Source organism: Panicum virgatum, chromosome 3K, assembly GCF_016808335.1.
Source record: "Panicum virgatum strain AP13 chromosome 3K, P.virgatum_v5, whole genome shotgun sequence".
Lineage (NCBI taxonomy): Eukaryota > Viridiplantae > Streptophyta > Magnoliopsida > Poales > Poaceae > Panicum > Panicum virgatum.
The window spans coordinates 50,374,689-50,393,136 of NC_053138.1; the positions used below are offsets into that span (position 1 = coordinate 50,374,689).

Sequence of the window (18,448 nt, forward strand, 5' to 3'; positions counted from 1 at the left end):
ATCATGTGGTCTTTGGAGCGTCTTGTCGTGCGTCCTTGGCTTCAAGGTCATCACCATTGATTTACCAGCACATAGCATGGCTTCAATGATGTGTCTTCTCCATGATTCTTGCTTTACCCAAGGTATCGGGATTAGTGGAGGCTCCCGTGCTTTGTGTTGATGATCTGAGCGGTTTTCTTCCTTGATAGCATCACTCGACTAGAAGTATATCGAGCATCCCACTGGAGAAGATAGGTGGTGTCATGATTCTTCTAATCTTATTGCCTCCAGCTTTGGCCAACTTCAAATCATCATCTTTTGTGCACTCGGCCTTCCAATCATCCTTTGACATCGTCATCACTTTCTCCGTTGTTTGCTGCTGCACCTTTCTTCGTTGAATTGCTTCATCATCTTGCACAGAACATGTACCAAAATTCTACTCCATGGAAATCCTTATGAAATTACCTTTTCAACAAGTGGTCATCGATCCCAAACGGACTCCGGATGAAGTAGTTATGGTCGTTTTACTCCGGCACTACGCTCTGTCCCGAGACATTCAGAACGCGCAGCGTTGAAAGATTTTTCCATAACTCTTCACACCGATCTCCAAAATTCACGATTCTTGATGCGTTGGAAAGTATACTTGATGGAGCTTCATAATAATCTATTATTTCCCCATGGCACATATCTGATCTTGGACGAAAAACTCATCACAACAGCGACACTTCATAGATGATGATGATCCAATCGCACGATTTTCATTCCGGACATGCTTCATACCTATTGCTTGAGCAAACAAATCTTCCCAAAAACATTAGTCTTTAAAACTAATTGACATGGCAGCGTACCTTGTTTATCAACTTTTTTTTTCTTAGGAGTGGGGACTCGATAGCAGATGCTGGGCCACTAACAAAAGTTAGCACCTACCACTAAAGAGCGAAACTTGATGTTATTCACATCTTGTCGAAGTGGATCTAGGGTTTTCGATGTTGATGTTGAGAACTCCTCGATCGTCTTGTCGTCGATTGTCGAAGTTTGTTGGAGCAGGTTGTGGACTTCTCGAAGCCCAAGTTTGGTGTCTAGCTTTTTCCAACTGCTTTCAAGGACACGAACAAGAAAACAAGGGTATATGCAATAATAAAATTTAGGGTTAGCCCAAAAAATTAGATAGATCGCCCTAGGGTTCGAGTTGCTGATCCCCGGCAACGGCGCCAGAAAAGCTTGTTGACGTTCACTAACGCCCCCGATTTGTATACCGCAAGCGCACGGTTCGTGGTAGCTTTTCCTTTAGAGTATTCCCCCAAGGTTTATCAATCCGTGGATCGACAATGAACTTATTAGGGTTTTCCATCTAATCTAACGGATCTATCCTAACATGAAGCATTAATTGCATATAAAAGGTGAACCTTTGATAGATATGAGTGATGTACGAAGGTTGATCTCATCCATGAACATCGGTAAGGATAAAGCATGACCGAAGGCATGACTAAACCTATCACACGCATTCTAGTTGTAGTTCTAGCTAAACGAGTAAGATCAACATGCATCTCATCCAAAGCCTCTTTAAATCAAAACCTCCAATCCGATCCCTCGATACCCAACCTACTCTATGGAGACGGCCTGTCACGACGCCCCCCTTTTCAACGGGATACCCTGAAGCAAGTCGAACCCCCTTTGGGTAGATCCGGTATGAACTCCTAGCCACCATAGCTACAAGAACACCCCATGCAATCTATCTCGAGAATAGATTTAGGAATAAGCGCACCCAAAGCAAGAACGAAATCGAAAGAGGAGAGACATGATCGCTAAATAGATCGGATGACATGAAGACATTACTCACATAATAGATTCGTTTGGATCGCCACCACCGCGTATACACCATTGACGACTCCAACTAGCTCATGAACTCCACCATGACACAACCATGCAGGGAGGCCATGGCGGCTAGGGATTGCCTAAGCCATCTCCTAGACAACTTCGAAGACTTGCGGCGGCCGTCGTCTCCCTCCGGTCTTGGCCCTAGGTTTTCGTCGAGTTCTGGTTGGATGGATGCCTCGAGTTGAATAAGGTGCGAGCTATTTATAAGCCGAGGAAGCCACCGGTCGAAGGGGAAGGCAAACCGCCTCAGAAAAGGGCTGGGCCGGTCGGCCCCATGGGCCTAGGCCGGCCGGCCTACCCCTTTTCGGGCTCGCCTCGGTCTCATCTTTGGCGTGTAGACTCCTCGCATCTTCTAGAGTTTCTGTCCTTCACGATTGCACCCCTTTTGATGTTGTTATCTTGGAGATATCTTCGAGGAAAGGATATGATAGGGAATCCTTCCTTAAATCTTCATTTGCTTTGCTTAATCTCGAAGTATCTTGATCTCATCTTCGTGGGCTCGGTCCTTTGGGCTCTCTTGGAGGATGGATGTGCGTGAATGGGCTTCGAATCAACATGGGCTTTGGTCCTCCCTTTTGGGCTTTGGCCTTCGTCTTTCTCCGTGTTAGCGCTCGATCACGGGCCTCATCATTTCATGCTCCAAAATAGGCCAAAAACCTGTAAAAACGAAGTTCCTCCAAAATATATGTGCATATGTGAAAATGACCAATAATTAGGCCGGGGTTAGGACGGTTAGTGATTTTGATATTGAATTCATGCCATTATCAAGGATAAACAAGGGATAAAACGGATACTTAAGGAGCGCCAACAGACATCTTCAACCTCGATGCCTTGGACATCTCCCACATCCGTTGCTTGACACTGTGTGTATATATAGCACAAAAGATTGTTCACTATTATTCTTATTACTTCGTAATGATAAACCCTATGTCAGCTTTCTGAAAACTAATGTATTTGTATGTAGGCAATTGGCCAGAGAATCAAAGAAATGTCAGCTTGGTGTTGAATTCATTGATCCCCAGGATTTCTCTGCCAGTGTGATCAATTCGGATCCGCAGCACGTACAGTCTGCCATCACAAAGGTCTTGGGCTCCTCACCATGTTGTGTGCTTGCCGCGCACCACACAGGCTCCCACTATTTCTTAGTCGTCATCTATCCGAAGTGGGAAATAGTGTGGTACATGGACTCCTTAAGACCACGTGGCGACGATGGCATCACTCTGGGACAACGAGACTTCACCAGCATCAAGGCGGTTATTGATAGGTATATCTCTGAGTTACCACATTCACAATCTTCTCATTTGGAGCCTGTCACCTATTTAATCTGCAGCTAACGACATCCATAACGCCTAATGCAGTGCTTTCTCCACCTTTCGAGCCGAGCACTGTCTTCCAAAAACCAAGTTGTCGCACGTGACCGATTTTCCGGTATATCTCTAACCTCCTGCATACTAAGTTTTCATGATTTCACTAAATAATATATTTGTCCTAACAGTATATATCATCTTGGGCAGTGCATGCAGCAAGGACCTGAAAATAAATGCGGGTTCTATGTTGCATACCATATGATCCGCCTTACTACAAGTTTCAAAACCCTTAAAGGATCAAAAGTAAGCCTTTGTCAAATATATCTCTGACTGCTGGCTGCATCGATCAACATATATATATTTGTCATACAAGCACTCATCATTTGACTGTCACTTTTTTGTAGGACGTACGAGGTCATCCGGACAAGCAATTGGACAACAAGCAGCTCTTGGCTATTAGAGAAAAGCTTGCCTCCTTCTTGCTTCTAGATGTCATAAGCGACAAAGGTGACTTCTACTGTCACAGCTGAATTGATAATTGTATATGTGTACAGTTAATTCTTTCATAGACGTACTCTCGATTTATGTGATTATTGTATATGTGTACTGTTAATTTGTAGTGCATAGATACAATATATAGTTTGTCATGTACAGTTGGTGGTTGTTTCTTAAGTAAGCTTTGTGAGATATCAATTGAGTTCTATTCTGTGTGTTTGTTGGATCAACAAGAAGGCTGCCAAATCCTAGTTGTGCTCTAGGATGCAGCTAGGAAAAAATTTCAGCTTGCAGGGGTCAGGTTCTAAGGTGACGAGCAACAACCAAACCCGTCGCTTCTGTATACTCACCAGGTGATGGGGCCGTAAAGCACAACCCGTCACTTATCTAGAATCGTAGGTGACAGGCGTCGTGAGCTAACCGTCACATGTGTTGGACAAAGGTGATGGTCGTAGACCCCATACGGGGGCCTGGTCACCGAGAAAGGTGACAGTGCTAAACTGAAGCACGTCACCTTCTGAATACTGATAAGTGACGGGTATTGTTACAGGCCCGTCACCTGGAGTACACAAAGGTGACGGTCGAAGACCTCCCAAGGGGGGCCTGGTCACCAAGAAAAGTGACGGTTGTCTATTAATATCCGTCACCTTTCTGACACATAGGTGACGAGCAAATGCCCGTCACCCTTCTGTTCTAAACAGTGACAATGTAGGAGTGACGGGCGCGATGCCCGTCACCATAGGGAGATGACACCCATCACTATAGGCCTTTTCTTACATAGTGTAAGTGACAGAAAGGTGACGGGTATCAGTAGACAGCCGTCACCTTTTTTGGTGACCAGCCCCCCGAATGAGGTCTTAGCCCATCACTTTGTCCACTGCAGGTGACAGGCCTTTGTGAAAACCCATCACCTATGATTAAGTAGAAGGTGCTGTCACCTTTCTTGTGACCAGCTACCCCGTATGAGGTCAACGTCCGTCACCTTTGTCCAACATAGGTGTCTGTTAGCTCACAACGCCCATCATCTAAAATTAGAGATAAGTGACGGGTTGTGCTTTCTTGCGCCGTCACCTTGTGTGTATACAGAGGTGATGGGTTCGGTTATTGCCCGTCACCTTGGAATCTGACCCTCTGCATGCTCATATTTTCTTCCCGGTTGCATCCTAGAGCACAGCTATGATTTGGCAGCCTTCTTTGTTGATCTAGCAAACACACAGCAAACACACAGAATAGAACTAAATTGTTATCTCACAAAGGTTACATTCACAAACAACCACCAACTGTACATGACAAACTATATATTGTATCTCTGCACTACAAATTATAGTATCTCCACTAGAAATAATCACATGAATCGAGAGTCCATAAAAGAAAACAGTTCAACTGCGACAGTAGTGGAAGTCACCTTTGTCACTTATGGCATCTACAAGCAAGAAGGAGGCAACCCTTTCTCTAATAGCGGAGAGTTTCTTCTTGTCCAATTTATTGTCCTTATGACCCCGCATGTCCTAGCAAAAAGTGACAGTCAAATGATGAGTGCTTGTATATATATATATATATATATATATATATATATATATATATAGTTTTTTCTACACTCGCGTGTAGCTACTCTCATCATCAGTATACCACCGTGCATATTGTCCCATACTCATTTATCACTTTGAGTATGTTCATATACTTATTCTAACATATTTCAAAGGTATATACATGAAAAATTTTAAAAGCGGTCCTATTTTTTAAATATATATGATTATACCTTATTATTAGTATATAAAATAAGTATGTCCACATATTTTATGTATTGTTATATACCTAATGTGTATACCATCACAGATGTTCAAGTATGATCACATACTCCATGTACATACTCTTCGTTGGGTCAGATACATCATGTATCATGAGATACACATGTGGGAGTAGCTACAAGCAAGTGTAGAATGGAATTTTCCTATATATATATAGTATTATATTTAACATAGGCTTACTTTTCCTCCTTTAAGATTTTTGAAATTTGCAGCAAGGCGGATCATGTGGTATGCAACATAGAACCCTCATTCATTTCCAGATCCTTGCTGCATGCACTGCTCAAGATGATATATACTGTTAGGTCAAATATATTATTTGATGAAATCATGAAAACTTAGTATGCATTCGGTCAGAGATATACCGGAAAATCGGTCACATGCCTCGGCTCGAAAGGTGGAGAAACCACTGCATTAGGTGTTGTGGATGGCGTTAGCTGGGAATTAAATAGGTGACAGGGTCCAAATGAGAAGATTGCAAATGTGGTAACTCAGACATATACCTATCGATAATCGCCTTGATACTGGTGTAATCTAGTTGTCCCAGACTGCCATCGTCGTTAATTAGTCTTGCGGAGTCCAAGTACCATGCTATTTTTCACTTCGGATAGATGACGACTAGAAAATAGTGCCTGCCTGTGTGGTGCGCGGCAAGCACACAACCTGGTGAAGAGCTCAAGACCGTTGAGATGGCAGACTGTCCGTGCTGCGGATCCGAAAATGCTGGGGGTTAATGAACGCAACACCAAGCTGACATTAGTTTGATTGTCTGGCTAATTGCCTACATAAAAATACATTAGTTTTCAGGAAGCTGACATAGGGTTTAGTGTTACGAAGTAATATAAGAATGACTGTGAACAATCTTTTGTGCTATATATACTCACAGTGTCAAGCAGCGGATGAATGAGATGTCCAAGGCATCGAGGTTGAAAAGGTCGTACAGATCAGAAAACGCGAAAAGGTCGTACAGATCAGAAAACGCAACAGAGAAGACACCAGGCCCACTGTGCAAGTCCTCAGCCTTAAATTCACCCACGATTGACGTATTATCATCGTGCATGGCATGGAGTCCCCTGGTATTCACCCCTGCACTGACCAGCTCCTCCTTTGACAACATTGGCTTGCCCATCTCAAACTTGGAGTGAGCAGAAGCCCATACACTCTTTGCTGGTACCTTGGGTGCCGCCTTACCCTTTGATTCCATTGCTTCATCTGCTGGTTCCTTGGGTTCTGGCTTACCGCTTCCCTTTGGGGTGGTTGATCTCTTTTTCTTTGATGGGGGGCTGGAGTCACATGCCGCGACATCTTTCTTCACAGATTCAGGTTCAGGGGTTGGGGTGTGTGGCCGCTTTTGGGCACCACTAGTTGAGGACCGACCAATGGGCGGGATGAGAATACCACTTTTCTTTCATTGGATCCGCATGGTACGGGCATCCCCCAAATTATAAATGTCAGCTTCTGGCAGCAGGATGGGTAGAGCGACATCCTTGGCGTTATTTTGGACATAATCAAGCTTCACCACGACATAACCATCCCGCACCGGCACCGTGTGGCATACCTTGTCCCCAGGTTGCACAATCCCCTATGCTAGCTCAATCAACAAAGTCGAGTAATCTCCAGTTATAATGCTGCAGGGGGTAGGAACATTATTCAGCCTGTCAATTGTGTCTGGCTCCTCAAGCATAGCAACCAGGCCTTTCTCGTGTTCTGCCAAGCTGCGTCAACTGGGGGTTTCGGTCCGGCATGCTGTGTCGACCGGGGGAGGGGGGTTAGGTATGGATGCTGCTGTTGGTGGTGGTGGTGGTGCTTGCTGTTCCACCTCCTTAGAGGCGCAACTGCTCTTGCCACAGGCCGCAGCTTTTAATGCTGCTTCAACATCAATCCTTGCTGCACTGAGTGGAGCAAATATGTCATCCTTTATCTCTTGTTTCAGTCGGTCAACATCCACAGCAGATGACCTTTTTTTTCTTCCACAAGCTTTCATGTTCTTTGCCGAAGGCTTGCTTCCAACCCTTTTAACTGGAGACTCCATGCATCCGACCGGTGTGCTCTGGCATATCAATGGCAGTGGAAAGGATGTCATGTTCTCTTACACCGCTCTCATGATCCTTCAGCTCGATCACCCGGTCGGCCAACCTCTTGGTACCGTCGCTACTCCAAGTGATTTCCCCACTGGATGGTGTTGGAGCAGCCCTGGCCCTTAAATATGGTGCTGATCACCCAGGATACTGTTTCCAAGGGTTCTCTGACCCCGCCTCCTCCATTGCCTTGTCCTCTTTGCTCCACCTCCCCTTCTCTTTCCCAGCATAGCCCTCTAGCCCGAGGCGATGGTTGTCCGTGATCCTAGCACGAAGGTTCTTGAAGTGCTCACTCTTCTCTAAGAACTGCTCCAAGGTGGCAGTCTTGACGAACATCTCCCAGTCTCGACAATCCAAGTGCTTGTGTAGCTCGAAGGGCTCTGTACCTTCATTGACATAATTTCGTAATAGAATGGACTTGAAGTTCCTGTGGAGCCTGGCGATTGACTTGCATGTCGCGCCTCTGACACGATTCATCTCTACCTCGGATGTGCCCTCAGGAAACTGCAAGTATTGCTTCATTGTATCGAACAAGCCCTGTCGCGCGGGCTCATCCAAATCCTCAAAGTGGGCATTGATTTCAACCCTTTGTCGTGCGATTAATTCACAGATCAGTCGCCAGCGTTTCAGTCCATCATCATTTGTTGGGAACCCGTCACTGTCGAAGCCTGCGACTTTGATGATGTCACTAGGCCACTTGGTCTGTGTTCTTGGCTTCCTACATTGAGACGTGCTACATGCACCTGTTTGTGCAGGGAGGATCCAGTTTGCAACATGGCTGATTATTGCACTGATCCTGCAAAAATAGGCAGCAAATTAGACCAAACTGATCCAATTAAATAGGCAGCAATTCAGACACATCATCATTTGCAGAAAGATCCAATAAAACCAAAATGATCCAAAAATACATACAAAAATGACCTCAGACATAAAAGATTAGCAGCACTTGGTTCTCAACTATCAAGAATATAACATATAAAGGCACCAAAAGTGGGAGAGATATGTTTGGGATTAATAACAATCCATTGATGGCATATGCTTCATGCCTTTCGAGGCTGACCTGTTTATGGCAATTACTCAATCTCTCAATTTTATTTGGCAAGGGTGGCAATGAGTGATTCTTTCTCAAGAATCCATGAAGACTTCAGCCTCAGAGGGCAGAAACATATGTCACACATCAGCGAGTGCACATGGCATATGTTTCATGCCCTATGAGGCCGACCTGTTCATGGCAAGTATTAATCTCTCACTTTCAATCTTATTTGGCAAAGGTGGCAATGAGTGATTCACTCTCAATAATCCATGAAGAGGTCAGCCTCGAAGGGCAAAAACATATGCCACACACCAGCGAGTGTTCATGGCAAGTATCAATTTCACTCTCCCATATCATCATTTGCCTCTAATTGCAAAAATAGGGAGCAAATCAAATCACTCGTCTAGCAAATTTCAACATGAACAACAACCAAATATATGGATACACTTAGTTCTAGGTGACGGTCTATGTTCATACCCGTCATCTATCCTGTCTCAAAGGTGACGGGCCATGTTTCTGGCGAGGCCTCGCGAGGCCCAAACTGGTCATAGATGACGTGCGGAGATAAAGCCCGTCACCTCTACTTGTGAGGTGATGGGCAATGACGGCAGGTCACATTTGTGCACGTCACTATAGGCCGTTTCTTACATAGTACACTGAAAGAGCTATACTAATGGCCAACGAGTTTGGATTGGCAAACTAAACCCTACTTCAAATTCCATAAGCATGCAAGTGTTATTTTTTATTATTTTTTAAAATGCATAACCATGTGCTTCGAAAAATAATGGCATTAGAGTAAATTAAGGGGAAACAGTTTAGCCCACATAGCCATAATGGGCCATGTAAGTGGAAAAACTATGAAACAAGCCAAGGCAGCGGCACAGGGGTCAGTACGTGTAAAGTCATGAGTTGGCCCAGTTACCAATTACCATTGCAAATGTGTTTTTCTTATACTAGTGCAAATGTGCTGTTGTGGTGTTCTTCGAATACATATAATATAATTAGTGATTTAAGGGACCAAACTGATGCGGTTGCTTAGTCTTAAGATGATACATGGCACTGTGTGCATCTTCCCATTTCAGGTTCAATATATGATAGTCAAAAGCTTCATCTTTCTTTCCAGGGCACCGGTGATTTGAGATTCTCAGTTGGCTAGGTAGTAGTTGAATTGTCAAGTGACTGTGAGCATGCATCTCCCCATTGGCAAGTGACCTGAGATCAAGGGCGTGTAGCTCCCTTCACTAGTTCGTCCTTTTAAACTTGAACATCTAGAACTGATAGATTCACTGATGGCATCCAATACTGGAAAAACACACCGCCGAATTGTCTTCAGTCTTCGTATGGCTCCATCCACCAGTACACATCGGCTGCCATCCTTTCAAGGACTGATCGTCGTAGCTGTAGCTTTCAATAGGACGGCACAACTATGTAGGCCTGCTAACCGCCGGACGCCAACTGGCAAATTAACCGAAGACTCGCCACATTATTTGACGATCCTCTTGGTATGAAGCATACTAACTGTAATAAATCCGCTGATGCCTCCCTGTCCTATATCAAGACTCAGTGATGCATGCATATTGTCATGTACGCACCGCTACTTGCTCTATTGCATTCTAGCGTGTTTCTTCAAAGTTCCTTGGGACAGTGTGTGTTCTTTTAAGTATGGGCAATGGCTAGTAGGTGTAAATGAAATGGTCCAAATGGAGCCCTTTTATTTCCATTTGGAAAAAAATGAAATGTAAAAAGGGTGGACACGACTGAAGCAAGCCATGATATGATTAATGTCGAAGCAAAATGCATGTTCCGGAAATATTGACACACCAACCACATCTCATGTGGTTACTTGGCTGTATGAAGTTTCACAATCAAAGGCTGCAGCGACCAGCCTGACAACTTTTTGTATGTTAATCCAGCGGTTTTGTAGAGAATCTTCTTTACATGGCACTCAAATCTGTTTGAACCATTACATTTGCTGGTACCAATTAATGCAACAAAATGAGATCCAATGTGTTATTATAGAATTTCTATCTTAATATTTCAACACTTTTTTATATATCACTGCAAGATTTGATAGCATTGCTGAGAGGTTTCTAATTTGAGTGGCCAATAATGGGGGCTGCAGTCACTATATATATTTTTCCATGCCAATTGCGCATAGTATTTCCGTAAAAACCATTTGCCTACGAAGAATCACTAAAACCAACATAATCTGAAAAGTGCATAAACAATAATGTAGGCTCCGGTCAACCACCGGCAAACACCTCTCAATAATTGTGTCAGTTCTTGTAGTGCATACCATTTAACATTTGTTATATACTATATATACTTCAACATTTCTAAATAAAATGTTTAATTTGCTTTTCGAAACTGCTGAATTAGTATCTTCAAATGTTGATTGGTTTGACAAAAATGTTGAACTGGCATTACAAGAATAGAAAAAAGGAAAATTTGAGGAAAAAAAAACAAACACCATGCTCAGCCTCATCCAGCCCTCTGATGACAGCCTTACTGAGTCTGCGATTCTCCTTATCGGCAGCATGCTCTCTGCGTCGTTTTCCATTGCGTGCGGTGCCTCTCTGTTGTGTGTGCGCTCATGCTGTTTGCGACTAGGGCTGCACGCGCTGCTAAGAAAATGTGCCATAACAGCCGTGGAACATAGAGCTTATCCAAGTTCGACCACACAAGGTTTACAGGAACCCCTACATGGTACAGCCCCAGCCTTTGGATGGTGATCCGCAGTAGGCTCATCTTGTTGACATCTCCTGAAGTCTCCCAAGCCTATTGACTATGTCTATATATAGTATATTTACACATGCAATAGCAGCAAATAGAGAAAACTGACAATTTGTTGGTGTTTGTTGCTACTTCGTAACGATGTGCGCTCTATTTCAACTTCTTGGTGGTCATCTCATGCTATCTATGTGTATATATACCAGGTAAATTGCACGCTACGCCGCGCCCACTTGAAAATATAGAGCAAAATGGTTGATGCATTGTGGTTATGTGCGCGTATAGAGCAGAGAATGGACTGATTCACTACTAGAAAACAGGCCAAAGATTCAGGCTAAAAGTACCACTTATTGTTTGAACCGGTACTAATGTGAGGTATCAGCACCGGCTGCAATAATAACCGGTACTCTTGGCCTGCGCTGAGCGCTGGCAAGACACGCCACGACACAAACCGGTGCCAATGCACTAACAAAGGCACCGGTTAAAGCCATGACCCGGTACCAAATGGACGATGCATCAATGGCACCGGGTAGTGGTACGACCCGGTGCCAGAGCTGTTTCTCCACAGGGTGATAAAACGAACCGGTACCAAATGTTTGAGAATGAGCACCGGTGGAAACAACCACCCGGTACCGATGTCCTCGCGCGTCTGGATATTTCCGAGTGCAGGCCGTCCTCATCTCTCTCGCGCGTCTCTCTACCCCTCTCATTTCTCCTTTCTCCTCTCATTTCTCCTTCTCCCGCATGGCGCGGCTTGCAGGAGCTTCAGCAGCGGTGGCTGGATCCGGCCAGAGCGGCGGGGGCCGGATCCGCGCCATTGGTGCTGCGCGCGGGGATCTGTGGCCGGCATCCTCCCCGGCCTCCTCTGCCTTTCCTCGCCTCGCCGGGGCGCACGGAGGTGTAGGACGAGCTCTGCCTTTCCCTTTCGCCGCCGGCTCGCCGTCCTCAGCGCCCGCCGAGCCCCGATGGCCCGCACGAAGCAGACGGCGCGCAAGTCGACGGGCGGCAAGGCCCCGCGGAAGCAGCTGGCGACCAAGGCGGCGCGCAAGTCGGCCCCGGCGACGAGCGGCATGAAGAAGCCCCACCGCTTCCGCCCCGGCACCGTCGCGCTCCGCGAGATCCGCAAGTACCAGAAGAGCACGGAGCTGCTCATCCGCAAGCTCCCCTTCTAGCGCCTCGTCCGCGAGATCGCGCAGGACTTCAAGACCGACCTCCGCTTCCAGTCCTCCGCCGTCGCCGCGCTGCAGGAGGCCGCCGAGGCCTACCTCGTCGGGCTCTTCGAGGACACCAACCTCTGCGCCATCCACGCCAAGCGCGTCACCATCATGCCCAAGGACATCCAGCTCGCGCGCCGCATCAGGGGCGAGAGGGCCTGAGCGGGCCCCACCGCCTTCCTCGCCGTTGTCGATCCCTCCTCGTGCTGTCTGCTTGTAGGATCTGTGCTTCTCTTGGGTTCCTTCTGGTGGCATGTTATTAGTACTAGTATCGTTGTGGTTGTGTTCGTAGTGCCAGGAACCTGCTAGTTTATTTTGCCCTGATGCAGCTTGCTGTAATGGTGATCTGTTCCTGCTCGGCGCGTGCTGGCCGTGCTCGCCGCGTTCCTGCTCGGCGCGCTCTGGCTGGCGAGCGCCCTCCACGTCTCCGCGGCAAGCGAGCAACTTCCGGCCGGCGAGGGTCTCCGTGGCGGCGAGCAGCTCCACCCAGCCGTTGGTGATTTTTTTTCTTTTTTTTTCCTTACTTTTTTGAAATAGAGATGGGTGTTGATTGTATCTATCCTGTGATCGATTCTTTGAATGATAAATCTATATATGGATTTTGTATATGTCGATCCAATATTTTGTGGTTGATTCTTGAATGATTGGTGGAAGGTGGGAAGAGAACGGAAGAGGATACGAGGGAACAGGAGAGGATGCGATGGAAGGGGTGACCGCCTTTGGTACCGGTTGTTATTTTCAACCGGTGCCAAAGAATACTTTAGGCACCGGTTGATTTACCCGGTGACGAAGAGAGAGGCCATTGGTCGCGGTTTCAGGGTACCGGTTCAAAAACCGGTACCTATGCCTCTTTTCAACCGGTGCCTACGGTTGTTTTTCTAGTAGTGATTGTTGCGTATGGGCTGAATTCATGCCCCGCGTCGGGCTTCCTCTCTCCTGGACACGTGTCGCACTCACAACGTCTAGGCGCTCCCAGCCTTCCCTTTCCATGGTGTATAAGAGTAAGAGTAAGTATGTGCCCTCCACTCAACATATAAAGCGAGATGGACGTGAGATTAGACGGTAGTCTTTACTTATAAATAGCCATGTGCAGCTTGGTTGATAGATAGTCTTAATATTCCTTATGTTTAATGATTTATATATATAGAATGAAAGAGCAACAATATTTAACAGTAAAGTGGTACAATTTCGAGTTCATCCTGTGACCAGTGACCTCCATCCGGTAACATTATTGAATAAACAATGTTTGGTCTTTTACTTTTTCACCCGAAATGACGTCAAAAGAGTTGTCGTAATTACAAGAAAAGAACTGGGCACAAGCACAAACAAAACTGGGCGTTCTTTGCTCCTCTACAAAGTTTTGATCTGACGGCCGTCATCTCAGGTGCTACTTGTGTACTTCTATCATTCTTATTATTCCGGTCAAAAGGAACAGCGGCGGACCTTGGATAAATCGGGGGGCAAAAGGAACAACCAATGGATTATGTAAGAATCAGCTAGCTATTTTCAAACCAATCCGAGTAACTAATCATGCATCTCAATAGAAATCGCAGAGTAGAGTGTGGCCTATGTTGGCCATAACGAAGCTCCACCCATGAATGTGTTAGCGAAAACAAAACGAAGGTGACGAGGGAAAATAATAAAATTTGCGCACACAAGGGAACACATGCACACATTTGCGAGAACACATATTTCATTAATTTCGATCCTTTACAAAATTCATGAATACATGACTCGCGACAGCTCGTCTTCTTCTGTCTTCTGCGTCGATGTTAGGGAGAGGTCTAACTCAAAGAGATTGTGCAATTCACTGATTCATTTGGCCGATTGGGCGCGTCCAGTTAATTACATCTGTAGAGCGAGTCTACAGAAAACCTCCGATTAAGCTGTGCTTTATGGTCGTCATCAATTCATCTGCTCGTCATCATCCATATGCAATATATGGAGCGTAGAAGTATGGGTGGCTTTGTTTTGCCGAAATCCGGTCACGACAGTATATCGCCATGTCGGTAATAAACGAAAAACATTGAAGAAGGGGTGACTTTCGCCTCGTCGGTGCCCAGTCATATGGCCCGGCTTCATTCAACATGGATATTTGTGTGTTGCCTTCGCCTTGTCGGTACCCAGCAAAATAGTATCCAAATCCTGTCATTTGGGACACGCCGATAGAATCGTGGCCTTGCCTCGTCGACACTTAGCCAAAAATTTGTCGCCTCGTCGGTACTAGACATGATGTAGAAATCGACCGCAATTGCGGTGTTAAGATCATACTTAGATGATGCTCGCAAGATGAATTGGATGGACAGCCTTCCGGCGTAACTTCATTTATTTCACCTTAACTTTTCTCATGGCAGTTTCAACCTTTAGCCAAAATCAAGAGACTAACGGAGCCTCTGCTCCTCCTGAACGGACGAACAAAGCATGCATGTGCAGCTCGGTGAAGACCTCTCTTTCTGGGTAATCATCCCATCAGGGACTTCTTTCTTCTTTTTTATTTGCTTCTTGGCACGCACATATGGACCTCAAGTTTTATATTCTGTATTGCTTCTCATCACATCATTGGCACATATGACGATCAGCATCATTGTTAAAATTACAAAGCATATAATTTATCCAGCGCAATTATACGCACAAGGTAGGTGCAGAGTGCCCATATTGCCCGACGATAGTATCAACAAAGTCCTGTTGTCTCCTATTCCAACTGACTTTTTACACATGGAACAGCAGCAAGTAGACACGCTGACAGTCCATACCTCTTGGTCGCGACATCATTGTGATGTGTACTCTCGGTTCCATATTTTTCAGGGCTATGATATGTCATGTGCGCCTTTGGATGCTACACTTCTTTCTTGTTGCAGACTCGTGCTAATTCCTGTATATGTATACTACTGGTGTCCTTGATTACATAAAGATCTATGCACGAGAGGCTAGAGGGTAGTGCTGGGGGGGGGGGGGGGGGGGGTTGTGCAGATTGTTTTTCAGACAATTGAAAAATTGTTCCCTATTTGCCTCTCTTCTAATAAGCTCTAAAAAATGTAATAGAAATTGGAGGTTTGTTTATCAGATCGTTCTCGAGCCTCGAGGTTTTTCACAAACACAGACCGATGTGGTGTGGCTGTAAGTCATAAAAGATGGGCCATAAAAAAAAAGTAAGTCATAAAAGATGGTGGAAGGAAATGAGTTACACAGTAGTGGTGATCGAATGGAATATTGGGTGATTTCTTGGATTGTCACAGCAACTCCAACAACCTCTTCATATCTTCCTGCATCGGTAAATATAGGAAAAAATTGAAAAAACGACATCCAACAGAGCTGCCATCTTCCTCGCTATTTCATCTCGCTCTGTATCCCGTCCTCCTCGTGCTGCATCTTTGCCGAGCTCGCGCAGCTCGCCATCAGCCTTCTCCCGCGCGCGCCCGCTTTCCGCACCTTGCCCTCCTCCCTTGTCCGCGGAGAGTGCAGGCGGCCACCATGGCAGGCCCATGGCCGAGCTCCGCCCCCTTCCAAAATTTCACCCTAATGAAGCCCCACCATCCTTCAATTGCTTGCACCAGCAGCTAGCCCATGAGCTCCCCAACCTCCCCAGCCCATCGGCCATGCCAGCCAAGCACCGAAGGAGCACCCCGCCAACGAACCCTAGACCACCATGGCCGACACCTTGACCTCCACGTGAGCATCTACCTCCCGACCTCCTCTACATGAGCTAACCACAAAAATGTGTTCGCCTCATCATCCTCCTTGTGGTGCTCCCTCTGGTTTCGTGCATCCTTGCCCAGGTCGTTGGGAACGCGGCCGCGCTGCCGGAGGCCGACCTGCCGTCGCCGCACGCTCGTCGCATGGCGCCCTTGCGCGGGCCTGCGCCTCACCGTCCGGCGTGCCGGCCCTACCCTGCCACGCTGGCCGATGTCCCATCCGCCACCGGTCAAGCCAACCGCCGGCCGGCCTCCCTCCCTTGTGCCGGAGCGGCACTGCCGTCCGCCATGGTCGCCGCCCTGGGAGCATGCGAGGGGTAGCAGGAGCGCGACGCACAGCCTGGGCGCCCTCGCCGCGCCGGCCGCGGCGCAGGCGAGGAGGACGGCGACGGGTAGCAAAGGAGGCCGCGGTGCGGCAGCTCGACACCGGGAGCTCGAGGATAGGAGCTAGGGAAGGAAGAAGATAAGAAAATGTGAATGACATGTGGGGCCCATCGACACTATAACATATGGAGGGTCTAGTTTTAGAGAATCTGTTGGTTTACCTCTCACTTTAGAAAGCTTTTTATTCTTTAGCTAGCCTTTTAATCTTTAAATTTAGCTAAGTTTATTACTAGTCTCTTGGAGATGCCCTCACCACTGAAAAAGCTATATATAGCAATGGCCAACGAGTTTGGATTGGCAAACTAAACCCCACTTCAAATTCCATAAGCAAGTGTTATTTTTATTTTTCAGATAATGCATAACCATGTGCTTGGGACAATCCAATAAAGGAAAACAATGCATAACCATGTTGCATTGTAAAAATAGTCTGGTAATCTGACTGAGATTCTGAGTTTGCTTGGTAGTAGTTGAATTGGTGAGTGACTACTGTGAGCATGCATCTCTCCAATGGGAAGTGATCTGAAATCCAGGGCGTGCAGCTCCCTTCGCTTGTTTGTCCCTTTAAACCTTACACTAAGCATCAATCTTTTTTAGATTAAGGGAAAACTCCGGTCTTGAACATTCCCAGGTGAATTCTACGGCCATAAAGAAGCACATCTAGCCACAAAATCAGAAGGTTACACGAGTACTTAGACTCCAAACCTCCAACCGAGGAACACAAAGGATAAGAAAGGAAGAAAGAAGAAAGAAATTAAAGGCAAAGCTCTAAACTTCTTCTACGTCCTTCCTTCAACCTTGATTTGGTTCTCATGTAGAAACAAGAATCTCTCATCAATTGTCTTCTTAGAAACTCTTGATGTAAGGATCGCCGACGCTCTTGCGCCTTCCGGTCACCCTGTGATCTAGAAACCGCACTAAGTCGATCTCTACCATGCAAACAGATCAGACATCGTCATTGCTTGAAGCCGAACTAGTGAGTCGGTTCTTTGATTTTCACCTCGATCTATCCCCGCATGTTGAGGTCCTCATGGTAACACCTTTAGAAAGGAAAATGATGCCCACGACACCATAATCACTGGCACAAGCTAAGCTTTCGTCTCAGAATCTGCACACCAAGAAGCAATACACGATGACCAAAGTAGCTCCACCAGACTACCCCATAGAGTGCACAGTAGGACCATGGCACAACCTTCCCAAACTTGCAGCCATTGGCCTCACATCTGAGCGTGCCGACCAGTCACGCCCTAAAGCTGAGGGCGAAGTTGCCGCCACCGTGAACTGCCACGCAGCTCTGGCTGGCCACCGGCTTGACCAAGCCGAGCAAGTGCTGCAGGCCCATGCCACCACGGTCCATCGACCTGCCATCCGCCCAGCCCCACCTCTACCTTGAGCCTCCACCTCCACCACCAAATACAATGTTGGCCACCACCATGCAAGCCCCACAGCCAGCTGCCGCGCAAATATGCCCCTGAGGTTGCCGGATCTACACACCAGAGAAGTGGATATAATGCCAACGACCGCCACCGTGGTGCTTTCATCCTAGCGTCGCCACTGCCTCGCCGCCGCCTTCCTTGTGCCCGCATAGGTTTCCGACCGGATACTCAGGCGGCAGCGAGGTGGGGCAGGATAGAGGAGTGGGCTAGCGACAATGGAGGTCGGGCTCCGCTCATGCCACCCTAGAGGGGCGACGCGGGGGACGAGGTCGGGCTCCACCCGTCCCAGTGTGTGATAGAACTTAGAAGTAAATCAATCACACCGCCGACCACCATATCGATCATCATTGATGATATATACGGGGTGCACGCGGAGATGTTTCCGCACGGCTCCATCCACTAGTACACATCGGGCTAGCG

General features: G+C 46.7%; 1 pseudogene; it reads left to right on the forward strand.

Moving 5' to 3' along the window:
• Positions 1–12,223: 12,223 nt before the first annotated feature.
• Positions 12,224–12,858, forward strand: LOC120699480 (annotated as a pseudogene).
• The last annotated feature ends 5,590 nt before the right edge of the window (positions 12,859–18,448 follow it).